Raw genomic sequence first — 13,900 nt, 5'->3', positions numbered from 1 at the left:
CTGGAGCATAGCAGGAGGTTTGGAAGACCGCAAGAAGTCTGGAGCATAGCAGGAGGTCTGGAAGACAGCAGGAAGTCTGGAGCATAGCAGGAGGTCTGGAAGACAGAAAGAAGTCTGGAGCATAGCAGGAGGTCTGGAAGACAGCAAGAAATCTGGAGCATAGCAGAAGGTCTGGAAGACAGCAGGAAGTCTGGAGCATAGCAGGAGGTCTGGAAGACAGCAAGAAGTCTGGAGCATAGCAGGAGGTCTGGAAGACAGCCAGAAATCTGGAGCATCGCAGGGGGTCTGGAAAACAGCAAGAAGTCTGGAGCATAGCAGGAGGTCTGGAAGACAGCCAGAAATCTGGAGCATAGCAAAAGGTCTGGAAGACAGCAGGAAATCTGGAGCATAGCAGGAGGTTTGGAAGACAGATAAAAATCTGGAGCATAGCAGGAGGTCTGGAAGACAGCCAGAAATCTGGAGCATAGCAGAAGGTCTGGAAGACAGCAGGAAATCTGGAGCATAGCAGGATGTCTGGAAGACAGATAAAAATCTTGAGCATAGCAGGAGGTCTGGAAGACAGATAGAAATCTGGAGCATAGCAGGAGGTCTGGAAGACAGCCAGAAATCTGGAGCATAGCAGAAGGTCTGGAAGATAGCAGGAAGTCTGGAGCATAGCAGGAGTTCTGGAAGACATCCAGAAATCTTGAGCATAGCAGGAGGTCTGGAAGACAGCAGGAAGTCTGGAGCATAGCAGGAGGTCTGGAAGACAGCAAGAAGTCTGGAGCATAGCAGGAGGTCTGGAAGACAGCAAGAAATCTGGAGCATAGCAGAAGGTCTGGAAGACAGCAGGAAGTCTGGAGTATAGCAGGAGGTCTGGAAGACAGCAAGAAGTCTGGAGCATAGCAGGAGGTCTGGAAGACAGCCAGAAATCTGGAGCATCGCAGGGGGTCTGGAAAACAGCAAGAAGTCTGGAGCATAGCAGGAGGTCTGGAAGACAGCCAGAAATCTGGAGCATAGCAGAAGGTCTGGAAGACAGCAGGAAATCTGGAGCATAGCAGGAGGTTTGGAAGACAGATAAAAATCTGGAGCATAGCAGGAGGTCTGGAAGACAGCCAGAAATCTGGAGCATAGCAGAAGGTCTGGAAGACAGCAGGAAATCTGGAGCATAGCAGGATGTCTGGAAGACAGATAAAAATCTTGAGCATAGCAGGAGGTCTGGAAGACAGATAGAAATCTGGAGCATAGCAGGAGGTCTGGAAGACAGCCAGAAATCTGGAGCATAGCAGAAGGTCTGGAAGACAGCAGGAAGTCTGGAGCATAGCAGGAGTTCTGGAAGACAGCCAGAAATCTTGAGCATAGCAGGAGGTCTGGAAGACAGATAGAAATCTGGAGCATAGCAGGAGGTCTGGAAGACAGCCAGAAATCTGGAGCATAGCAGGAGGTCTGGAAGACAGACAGAAATCTGGAGCATAGCAGGAGGTCTGGAAGATAGCCAGAAATCTGGAGCATAGCAGGAGGTCTGGAAGACAGCCAGAAATCTGGAGCATAGCAGGAGGTCTGGAAGACAGCAGTAAATCTGGAGCATAGCAGGAGGTCTGGAAGACAGCCAGAAATCTGGAGCATAGCACGAGATCTGGAAGACAGCCAGAAATCTGGAGCATAGCAGGAGGTCTGGAAGACAGCCAGAAATCTGGAGCATAGCAGGAGGTCTGGAAGACAGCCAGAAATCTGGAGCATAGCAGGAGGTCTGGAAGACAGCCAGAAATCTGGAGCATAGCAGGAGGTCTGGAAGACAGCTAGAAATCTGGAGCATAGCAGGAGGTCTGGAAGACAGCCAGAAATCTGGAGCATAGCAGAAGATCTGGAAGACAGCAGGAAGTCTGGAACATAGAAGTCTGGAGCAAAATAGGAGATCTGTAATACAGCAGGAAGTTTTACCCGTAGCAGAAGGTCTGTAGTTTAACCAGAAGTCTTAAGGCCCTGTCACACACAGAGATAAATGTGCGGCAGATCTGTGGTTGCAGTGAAATTGTGGACAATCAGTGCCAGGTTTGTGGCTGTGTACAAATGGAACAATATGTCCATGATTTCACTGCAACCACAGATCTGCCAAAGATTTATCTCTCTGTGCGACGGGGCCTTTAGAGCATAGCAGGAGCTCTGGAAGACAGCTGGAGAATAGTAAGAGTGCTAGAGGATAGCTAGAGACTAGCAGGAGGCCTGGAGAATAGCAGAAAATTTGGAAGATATCATGGAACTAGTAGGAGTGTTGAAAGATAGCTGGGGAACAGAAGTGGTATAGAGGATAGTAGTATGTCTGGTGACTAGCAGTGGACTAGCAAAATGCTGGAGGATAGCTGTGGACTAGCAGGAGGCCTGGAGGATAGCAGGTAGTCATGGGACTAGCAGGAATGCTGGAGGATAGCAGAGAACTAGAAAGAGGTATAGAGGATAGCAGGACGTCTGGAGGCTAGCAGGGACTAGCATGAGTCCTGGGGGATAGCTGGGGACTAGAAGAAGTATAGAGGATAGCAGATTGTCTGGAGGCTAGTAGGGGACTAGCACGAGCACTACAGGATAGCTGGAGACTAGAAGAGGTATAGAGGATAGCAGGAAGTCTGGAGGCTAGCGAGGATTAAGACGACCGCTGGAAAATAGCTGGGGATTAAAAGAGATATAGAGAATAGCAGGAAGTCTAGAGGCTAGCAGGGGACTAGCACGAGTGCTAGAGGATAGCTGGAGACTAGAAGAGGTATATGTGATGCCCTGGCCTATCAGGTCGTCACAAGGGTGCCGTGCAATCTGCCCTTCTGCATGGTACCTGCTCCTCCTTGGTTACGGGTCCTGTCCCTTTGGTGTTGCTAAGAACAGGTATACACAAATCCTGAGGAACACGCTGCACCATACCCACCAAACACCCATTGGGCAGCCTGAGGGGAATAGGGCCGCCCAGATGGAGGGATGGTAGAAGGAGGGCCAGAAGTGTCAGTTGTAGTCAGAGAGTGTCAGTGAGCAGTGACAGGAAGAGGTCACGCTGCGGAGCTGGGCTCCTGTACCCGTCCCAGGTGCCGGACATTGGCCTGGCCTGGAAGGAGCTGGAACCCCAGTCGCAGGGGGTAGTGGCAAGGAGCACGGTACTGCCACGGAGGGCAGTTCGGCGGCTTTGTGCTACAACCGGGCAGGGGCCAGGACACGACGGGGTATGTGGACCCTAGGCTGGGAAGTAGCTTTATGCAACCCAGTAATTCACCTGACGAGGACGGAATCTTCATGAACCGATCTCCACCCACTCCAAAATCGGCGTACTAGCGCATCGAGAGGGATAGGACTTCCCAAAACCGTCCAAAAAATCCCAAGCGTGAACCCTGAGAGCAAGCTCACCCTGCTAGCCACGCAGGTGAGTGGGACCCGAATAGTTTTAGGCGAAAGAAATCCACGAAGTGTAAACACAGTGCCAAAGTACAAGGCTTCAGACGAACCAGCAACGCCAAATGGGCATGGACCCAGCGTGTTCGAACTAAAGCTACAGGGCATTCAGGACTTTGGTTTACCCGGTGTCAGTGTCAGCATCTTTGGACTGTATGAGTACGTTGTGCCCCTTTGCCTCCAATGGGTCCCCACTCTACCATCACCGAGCACCGGGACACCTTCCACCGGCCACGGAGGGGTTAACATCACCAGCTGCCATCCCATCACTCTCGGGCGCTCCCTCTCTCTCCCAAACGCAGCAGTGGTGGTATACCGCTTTACCACGACCCGTGGGTGGTGTCACGAACACTATCCCATCCACCCATCATCCCCCCTTTTGTAAATACCTTTCTACCCCCTTTTTCATTTTGAGCGGCCGCGCGACCCCGCCTCGGGTCCGGAGACCCCTTGAGCTACTGCGGATCCGGATCCGAGCAGCCCGTCGGCTATCGCGGGGGAAGTACATATAGAGGATAGCAGGAAGTCTGGAGGCTAGCAGGGGACTAGCACGAGTGCTAGAGGATAGGTGGAGACTAGAAGAGGTATAGAGAATAGCAGGTGGTCTGGAGGCTAGCAGGGGACTAGCACGAGTGCTAGAGGATACCTTGAGACTAGAAGAGGTATAGAGAATAGCAGGAGGTCTGGAGGCTAGCAGGGGATTAGCAGGAGTGCTAGAGGATAGCTGGAGACTAGAAGAGGTATAGAGAATAGCAGGAGGTCTGGAGGCTAGAAGGAGACTAGCAAGAGTTCTAGAGGATAGTTGGAGACTAGAAGAGGTATAGAGAATAGCAGGAGGTCTGGAGGCTAGCAGGAGACTAGCAAGAGTGCTAGAGGATAGTTGGAGACTAGAAGAGGTATAGAGAATAGCAGGAGGTCTGGAGGCCAGCAGGGGACTAGCACGAGTGCTAGAGGATAGGTGGAGACTAGAAGAGGTATAGAGAATAGCAGGAGGTCTGGAGGCTAGCAGGGGACTAGAACGAGGTCTGGGGGATAACATTGTTTTTTTTCTTTTTCATTTTGCTGACAAAAAATTGCTCAAGAAAAACTTGTGCTGTAAGTGTGACGCCCTGGCAAAACCAGGGTGTCACAGAGCCTGCAGAAATCCAGCAAAGTGCAGGCCATTCTCCTCCTTGGTGACCTGATCCCACACCACTGCAGCAGGACAGACACCCCCCCCCCCCCCAGGGTAAGAGCAAAACAGAGCAGCAGGGGAGGGGCTGGAGCCGAGTGTGTGGGGAGAGGGAGAGGAGAGGAGTCCGGAGTTGTAGCTCCCGGGCTGCTACAGAAGCGTGCCCCAAAAGGGCCGGGACAGGCTGTTAGTGAGGAAGGGACTTGCGGTGACCGGGGCAGGGTAGTGGCCCGCCGGTATCGAAAGAGATCCCGGATCACTGCAGGGGAGTGGACTCCCTGTTCCCGGCCGAGGAGGGAAGAAAGAGAAAGAGTGGAGAAAGAGGCACCTGACTGCAGGGAAAGAACAGGGGTCTGCTGCACCGTGTGTTGGACTTAAACACCCTCCATACCGAAGGCTGCGGACTCCGGCAGTTTCTAGTTTACCAGTGACTCTGTGTGGTTCAATTGTGAGTACAACAGTGCCATCAGGCACCGCACCGCAGCACTGCGCCCTGCAGCACACTCCCTCCTACCGGGCCCCGGGACACCAGCCCCTACACACGGAGGGGCCAACACCTTAGCTGCTCCCTGCCATCGCTCCCGAGAACCCCCGTCACCAGCAGCGGTGGTGCCCACCATCACCACAACCCCGTGGGTGGCGTCACAACCGACATCCCACCACCAAACCTCCCCCTTTTCACTTATGGGCTAGGAGGCGCTGCTCGAGCCCCCGGGTCCGGCCCCGTGCTCGAGCCACTGAGGAGCAGAAGCACCGGACCCGAGCGCCAGAGATTCCCCAGGCGAGCGGCGTTCCCCAAAAACCGCTCTCTGCCCGCGACAATTTGGCGTTACGAACAGGATTCTTACCCATCCACTTACCTGGAGGAAGTGCGCCTTATTCTGGACTGTCAGCGGTGCTCCGCTGCAAAATTTCAGAATCCGCCATCTTGCCGCCATTTTTGGGCGTGAAAAATTTCCACTCGAGTCATCTCCGAGCAGTAAGAGCGCGAAAGTGAAGCCCCGCCAACCTGAGATCAGAGTGCTGCAGAAAGACCAAGGGGGGGCGGGTGAAGATCGTGCCCCATGTGACCACGGGGATAAAGAGCAGGGACGCCAGGACTCTGCACCCGTCTGGTTCCTGGAAGCAGTAGCCGCAACCCCGATGACATCTCACCCGACTCCGGCAGTCCGCCTGGCAGCAACGGTGATGACGTCGGCTCCGGCAGTCCGCCCGGCCGCAACGGTGATGATGTCGGCCCCGGCAGTCCGCCCGGCCGCAGCAGAGGCGACACCTGACCGGAAGTCCGCCCCAGATGCGGTGCCGGCCGCTCCCATGTACCCCGTTTTGGCTGTGGAGCAGCTGGAGTGCACCTGCAGGGAAGAGAAGTGGGCCACTGAGCGATTGGGCCCTCGGCAGTTAGCGAGGCCGGTTGTAGCCGGCGCCGAGGGCATCCGAGTGGGCCTGGCTTCTGAGCAGGAGGCAGAGCACAGAACCCGTGCCCCGTACTTGGAGTGGCGGCAGCAGTGGTAGCTTAACATGGACGGCTACCCGCAAGTTGAAAGTTGACTGTTTAATGGACTGTCACCCCTGTTGAAAGTCCTCAAGTTCCGGAGGAGGTCATCTGCACAGCAGGTGGGGGGTGGCAGGATAATTAAAGGTTTAAGAAAACGTACCTCCCGATGTGGGAAGATGTATAGTTGTAATGTGTACACTTTTTCTTTTTCCCATTACAATAAATGTCAGTGCCTGGACAGCCCGTGGACGGGCTATGTTTAACCAAGGGGGAATGCGACGCCCTGGCAAAACCAGGGAGTCACAGATACATCTAATCCTTCTTGGTAATTTGATCTCACACTGGTACAGTTCTACAGACACACCCCTCCCCCCAGTGTAAGAGCTAAACTGAGCAGCAGGGGAGGGGCTGAGGCAGAGTGTGAGAGGAGAGGCAACAGAGCAGACAGGAGTGTGAAAGCTCCCGGCTGCTATGGAGTGTGGAAGTGAGCTCCAGGATTGCTGGAAGGAGTAGAGCGGTGGGAAGGAGCCAAGGTGGCCGGGGCAGGGTAGTGGCCCGCCGGCATAGTAATCAGGCTCCGGATCGTCGCTGGGGAGTGGATTCCCCGTTCCAAGCCGAGGAGTTGAGGAGGCTTCCTATAGTAGTGGACAGAGAGAAAGGGCCCTGCTGTACCGGGTGTGGGATCCGAGCACCCTCCGTTCCAAAGGCTATGGACACCGGCAATTTCTGGTTAATTCCTGACTCTGTGTGAGTTTTCTTGCAAAGCGAACTGTGAGTAACAACATCCCCCGGTCCAACTGGGCGCGCAGCTCTCAGACGGCCGCCCATCTCCCTGCACTACAATGCCCAACGGGTCCTGGGGCCACCATCCCTACCCACGGAGGGGTTAACATCTCGCTGCATAACCATCGGCCCCCGGGTACCCCCATAACAGCAGCGGTGGTGTCCACCTTCACCACAACCCGTGGGTGGCGTCACAAACTTTACCAAAATCTCCCCTGTATATAAATCACCCTTTTGTTGTTGTGCCTGGGATAACAGACTGGGTCACGCCACCGTGATACCCTCAGAAGTGACCCCTTGGCCCGGATCTGAGTACCCCTTGTCCCTGGGCGACACATAAGCTCTAGTGATGAGCGAGTACTAAAAAGCTCGGGTGCTCGAAGCTCGGGCCGAGCCTCCCAAGATACTCGTGTACTCGGCCCGAGCAACGAGCCCAATGTTATCCTATGGGAGACCCGAGTATTTTTGTGAAATGACCCCCCGGCAGCATGGAGAAACCCTAAAAATGTCACAAAAGTCTCAGAAGAGTGCTCAAATGACATGGCAACAGCATGGGGAAGACCCCTTGAAGCATTTATCACTGAAAAGTCACAGCTGTGAACAATTTTGTCCGCGTTTTACGCCATTTTTACGGACTCACCAGAAAACCTTCCAAAATGACCCCAAAATGATTTTTCATGGCGGAAATGTTAAGGGCACATACCCAATAGTGAGATAGAGCTGGTGTATGTTACTTTTTGAGATTAATACATGAAAGATTTTACGTGAAAACATTGTGTGGCACTCCGATGTCCCTGAGAAGAGACGTACATGAAGGCCTCTTGAGTCTAATGTGCCCATTTTGAGGAAGTGAGTCTTTGTAGTATTTTCCTTTGCCAGGGCAGTCCAAAATTGTGAGGTTCACCAATGCCCCTGCATACAGACGTGCATGAGGGCCTGTAAACCTGAAGTGCCCATTGTAAGGAAGTGGGTCTATTGTAGTATAGCCCTTAGGCAGGGCAGCCAAAAATTGGGAGGCTCCACGTTGTCCCTGGGTAGAGACGTGCATGAGGGCCTCAAAACATTAAGTGTCCATTGTCAGGAAGTGGGTGTATTATAGTATAGCCCTTAGGCAGGGCAGCCAAAAATTGGGAGGCTCCACGTTGTCCCTGGGTAGAGACGTGCATGAGGGCCTCAAAACATTAAGTGTCCATTGTCAGGAAGTGGGTGTATTATAGTATAGCCCTTAGGCAGGGCAGCCAAAAATTGGGAGGCTCCACGTTGTCCCTGGATAGAGACGTGCATGATGGCCTGTAAACCTGAAGTGCCCATTGGAAGGAAGTGGGTCTATTGTAGTATAGCCCTTAGGCAGGGCAGCCAAAAATTGGGAGGCTCCACGTTGTCCCTGGGTAGAGACGTGCATGAGGGCCTCAAAACATTAAGTGTCCATTGTCAGGAAGTGGGTGTATTATAGTATAGCCCTTAGGCAGGGCAGCCAAAAATTGGGAGGCTCCACATTGTCCCTGGGTAGAGACGTGCATGAGGGCCTCAAAACATTAAGTGTCCATTGTCAGGAAGTGGGTGTATTATAGTATAGCCCTTAGGCAGGGCAGCCAAAAATTGGGAGGCTCCACGTTGTCCCTGGGTAGAGACGTGCATGAGGGCCTCAAAACATTAAGTGTCCATTGTCAGGAAGTGGGTGTATTATAGTATAGCCCTTAGGCAGGGCAGCCAAAAATTGGGAGGCTCCACGTTGTCCCTGGGTAGAGACGTGCATGAGGGCCTCAAAACATTAAGTGTCCATTGTCAGGAAGTGGGTGTATTATAGTATAGCCCTTAGGCAGGGCAGCCAAAAATTGGGAGGCTCCACGTTGTCCCTGGGTAGAGACGTGCATGAGGGCCTCAAAACATTAAGTGTCCATTGTCAGGAAGTGGGTGTATTATAGTATAGCCCTTAGGCAGGGCAGCCAAAAATTGGGAGGCTCCACGTTGTCCCTGGGTAGAGACGTGCATGAGGGCCTCAAAACATTGTTCCCATTGCAAAGGAGCGGGTCTCCTGTCGTTGTAATGTCCATTCTGCAAAGAATGGGCAAAAAAATTTACCACTGGGGGTATACCTGAAACAAAGGCCTAAGTATTGCAATTTGTAACGGTCATCATCATGGTGGCGCATGAGGAGAAGGAGGAGCAGTCCAGCGATTATCCAAAGTCCAGAAGTGTGTACCCATGGGTGAGTGGAGGTACATGGCAAACTTTAAATTCCGCTCTCATTTGCTGGTGGTGTGGTGAAGTCTGGCCCAATCCAACCCTTGTTCATCTTGATCAGAGTCAGCCTGTCAGCATTTTCAGTTGACAGGCGGGTGCGTTTATCTGTAATGATTTCACCTGCGGCACTAAAAACACGCTCTGACAAAACGCTAGCAGCAGGGCAGGCCAGGACTTCCAAGGCGTAGAGAGCCAATTCATGCCACGTGTCCAGCTTGGATACCCAATAATTGTAAGGCACAGAGGAATGTCGGAGTACAGTTGTTCGATCTGCAAGGTACTCCTTCAGCATCTGGGCAAACTTAGGATTTCTTGTGGCACTACCCCGCACCTCAGGGGCTGTGGTACGTGAGGGGCTGAGAAAACTGTCCCACATCTTAAAGACTGTTCCCCTACCTCTGGCGGATTGGACTTGTGCCTCTCTCGGCTGTACGCCTCGGTTGTCCACTTATTCATGACCTATGCCGCTAGCGTTTTGTGAGGGGAATGCTTTGCCTACTTCCGTGACTATGGCCTTCCGGAACTGCTGCATTTTGGTTGACCTCTCCTCCACGGGAATAAGAGACAAAAAGTTCTCCTTGTAGCGAGGGTCTAACAGTGTTACCAACCAGTAATGATTGTCGGCCAAGATGTTCTTAACGCGAGGGTCACGAGACAGGCAGCTTACCATAAAGTCAGCCATGTGCGCCAGACTCTTAACAGCCAGGACTTCAGTAGCCTGACCAACAAGATGACTGAACATGCTGTCCTCCTCCTCCTCCTCCTCCTCCTCATCTACCCTGTCCTCTGGCCAGCCACGCTGAACCGAGGATATGACTGGTGTGCATGTCATATCCTCAATTTGGCCGGAGAGTTGCTCCATGTCTTCATCCTCCTCCTCGTCATAGTCCTCCACTGCACGTTGTGATGAGACGAGGCTGGGCTGTGTGTTATCATCACCCACACCCACTACTGTTTCTTGCTGCAACTCATTGCGCTCCGCCTGCAATGCATCATGTTTGTTTTTCAGCAGAGACCGTTTTAGAAGGCAGAGTAGCGGTATGGTGACGCTAATAATGGCGTCATCACCACTCACCATCTTGGTGGAGTCCTCAAAGTTTTGGAGGATGGTACATAGGTCTGACATCCATCTCCACTCCTCAGGTGTTATGTGTGGAGTTTGACCCATTTCCCGACGGCTTAGGTGATGCAGGTACTCAACAACTGCCCTCTTCTGCTCACATATCCTGACCAACATGTGCAGAGTTGAATTCCAACGCGTGGGGACATCACACACCAGTCTGTGAGCCGGAAGATGCAAACTGCGCTGAAAGCCGGCAAGGCCGGCTGAAGCAGTAGGTGACTTTCGAAAATGTGCAGACAGGCGGCGAACTTTTACCAGCAGATCAGACAGCTCTGGGTATGACTTTAGAAACCGCTGAACCACGAGGTTGAGAACATGGGCCACGCATGGAACATGTGTCAGCTGGCCTCGCCTCAAAGCCGCCACCAGGTTCCGGCCATTGTCACACACGACCTTTCCTGGCTTTAGGTTCAGAGGTGTGAGCCAGTGATCTGCCTGCTGTTTCAGAGCTGTCCACAGCTCTTCTGCATTGTGGGGTTTGTCACCTATGCAGATTAGCTTCAGCACAGCCTGTTGCCGCTTCGCCGAGGCAGTGCTGCAGTGCTTCCAGCTTGTGACTGGTGTGGAGGGTACAGTGGATGAGGATGCGCAGGAGGAGGAGGAGGCTGAAGAGCATGACATTCCGGAGCTGTAGAGTGTGGGTGAAACCCTGACTGAGGTAAGGCCTGCAAACCTTGGTGTGGGAAGGACGTGTTCCGTCCCTCGCTCAGACTGGGTCCCAGCTTCCACAATATTAACCCAGTGTGCCGTCAACGAGATGTAGCGGCCTTGCCCACAAGCACTTGTCCACGTGTCTGTGGTTAGGTGGACCTTGGGTGAAACAGCGTTGTTCAGGGCACGTGTGATGTTTTGTGACACGTGGTTATGCAACGCGGGGACGGCACACCGGGAGAAATAGTGGCGGCTAGGGACCGAGTAACGTGGGACAGCTGCCGCCATCAGGTCACGGAATGCTTCTGTCTCCACCAGCCTAAAAGGCAACATTTCCAGCGCAAGCAGTCGCGAAATGTTAGCATTTAGAACTGTGGCATGTGGGGTGTTGGCAGTGTATTTGCGCCTGCGTTCAAAGGTTTGCTGAATGGATAACTGAACGCTGCGCTGGGACAAGGACGTGCTTGATGATGGTGTTCTTTCTGCGTAGGCAACTGCAGGTGCAGGAGTGGAGGAGGCTTGTTCGCAGGCAGCATGGACAGTGGATTGGCTCGCATGCACAACCAGCGAAGACGTAGCAGTGACATCAGCAAGCACTGCTCCTCGACTCTGTTGTACTTCCCACAAAGTCGGGTGCTTGGCTGACATGTGCCTGATCATGCTGGTGGTGGTCAGGCTGCTAGTTTTGGTACCCCTGCTGATGCTGGCACGGCAGGTGTTGCAAATGGCCTTTTTTGAATCATCTGGATCCAACTTAAAAAACTGCCAGACTCGGGAAGACCTAACATTTGTACAGGCACCTTGTGTCGTCGTGTTGTTCCGGGGAACGGTTGCCTGACTTCTGCCTGGGGCCACCACCCTGCTTCTTACTGCCTGTTGTGATGCTACGCCTCCCTCCCCCTGTGCACTGCTGTCCTCGCTCTGCATATCCTCCTGCCAGGTTGGGTCAGTTACTGGATCATCCACCACGTCGTCTTCCTCTTCCGCACCCTGCTCCTCCTCCTGACTTCCTGACAATTGTGTCTCATCATCGTCCACCACTTGTTGAGACACGTTGCCAACTTCGTGAGAACGTGGCTGCTCAAATATTTGGCCATCTGTACAGACGATCTCCTCATGACCCACTTCAATATGAGCTGGCGAGAGGCCAGAATGTGTGCATGGAAACGTGAACAGCTCTTCCGAGTGTCCAAGTGTGGGATCATTAATGTCCGAGGAGGACGTGTACTCAGCCTGGTGGTAGGAAGGAGGATCAGGTTCAGAAATGTGCGGTGCAGTATCACGGCTACTGACACTTGACCGTGTGGAAGACAGAGTGTTTGTGGTGGTGCCAATCTGACTGGAAGCATTATCTGCTATCCAACTAACAACCTGTTGACACTGGTCTTGGTTCAAGAGCGGTGTACTGCTGCGGTCCCCAAGAATTTGGGACAGGACGTGTGAGCGACTAGATGTGGCCCTTTGTTGTGGCGAAATTAGAGCTTGCCCACGACCTCGGCCTCTGCCTGCACCACCATCACGTCCACTTCCTTGTTCCTTGCCAATGCCCTTGCGCATTTTGCAATGCTGTGCACTGCTGACGTGTATATTCACTACTTGTGCGTTATATCAAAGTTTGTGGAAATTGCACACAAGTGCACCTGTACGCTGCCACCAACAGGCACACACGTGCGGTTTTAAAAACCAAGCACGGACGCAATAAGAACCTAACAGGTTTTTTTGGGGAGCGACAATTACAGACAAGTCAGACACTATCTGGACTGTTTTACACTGTGTACACCAGCCCCAGATATGATGAAGGCTGGTATACGGTCACCACTAGGAATGGCTATATATACCCTGCCTGCCTGCCTGCCTGTATACTGGTACAATAGTCCTGACAAGGACTCTTCTGGTCACTAGCCTGTATTCAGACCTGGCTATACCCTGCCTGTATATAGCAACAATAGTCCTGAGAAGGACTCTGCTACTGTACTCCGACCTGGCTATACCCTGCCTGCCTGTATACAACTAGAATAGTCCTGAGAAGGACTTTTGGTCACACTGTTTGCAGCCCTGCAACTGAAAAAGCTATAAAGGGCCGCAAAGCTTTCCCTGAATCAGCGACACTCTCCCTGCACTGACTGTCTGGATAGCTGTGAGCAGAGCACAGCGCGCCCACCGGTATAAAGGCTCGGTCACGCTGTGCAGGCCGGCCAATCACTGCAATTCCACAACTAACAGGGCTGTGGCATTGCAGTGGTCTTCCAGCCAATCCCTGCATGAGGGCTGGCTCTCAAAAGAGCGCCAACATGCAGAAATGAAGACCACGAGTACAGCACGAGTATCGCGAGATTACTCGGTCCCCGCCGAGCAGCCCGAGTACAGCGATACTCGTGCGAGTACCGAGTAGTTACAAGCATGCTCGCTCATCACTAATAAGCTCCTCTGAGACAGGGAATGATAAAACTTGTGAATTTCTCGGCTCACCACTGAGTAACATGTGGTTTCTATAGAAATAAAAGAAATGATGATGATAATAATAATCTCTGCTTGCTAAGCGAATTCTTTACAGCAACTGCCATATTAAATTGCACGCTGCAATATCAGCCGCTCGTTCTGACGTCTTATATTGAACATAAAAATTAGTCTTTGGAAGAAAAAAATAATTACATAGGAATATGGAGAAGTGCTCATTAAGAAGAAGCCTCGCGCCGCAGATGTTTAATGAGAAGGAAATATATGGGCTGTGGAGACCGGTGGGTTTTCAAATACAGAAGAAGAAGAATGTTGAAGTCTCGGCAACGAGGAGGCTCAGCACCGACTATAGTCATTACTTGAGGAATGAAGCAGCAGGAGGCACAGGGCTGAGACAACGCAATACGTAGAACAAAGCTCCAGAAGAAAAAGAAATAGAAGAGTTTGGGTGATGGAGGCTGCGAGATACAATATGAAACTCTCTAAAGTTTTAGGTCTGGGTTACACTAGAAGTTTAGGCATCGGACAGAAAATTTGGATAAATATTGTCTGGAGCCTGGAAGAAAAC

Source organism: Anomaloglossus baeobatrachus, chromosome 2 (assembly GCF_048569485.1).
Source record: "Anomaloglossus baeobatrachus isolate aAnoBae1 chromosome 2, aAnoBae1.hap1, whole genome shotgun sequence".
Classification (NCBI taxonomy): domain Eukaryota; kingdom Metazoa; phylum Chordata; class Amphibia; order Anura; family Aromobatidae; genus Anomaloglossus; species Anomaloglossus baeobatrachus.
This window is presented reverse-complemented; position numbering follows the sequence as displayed.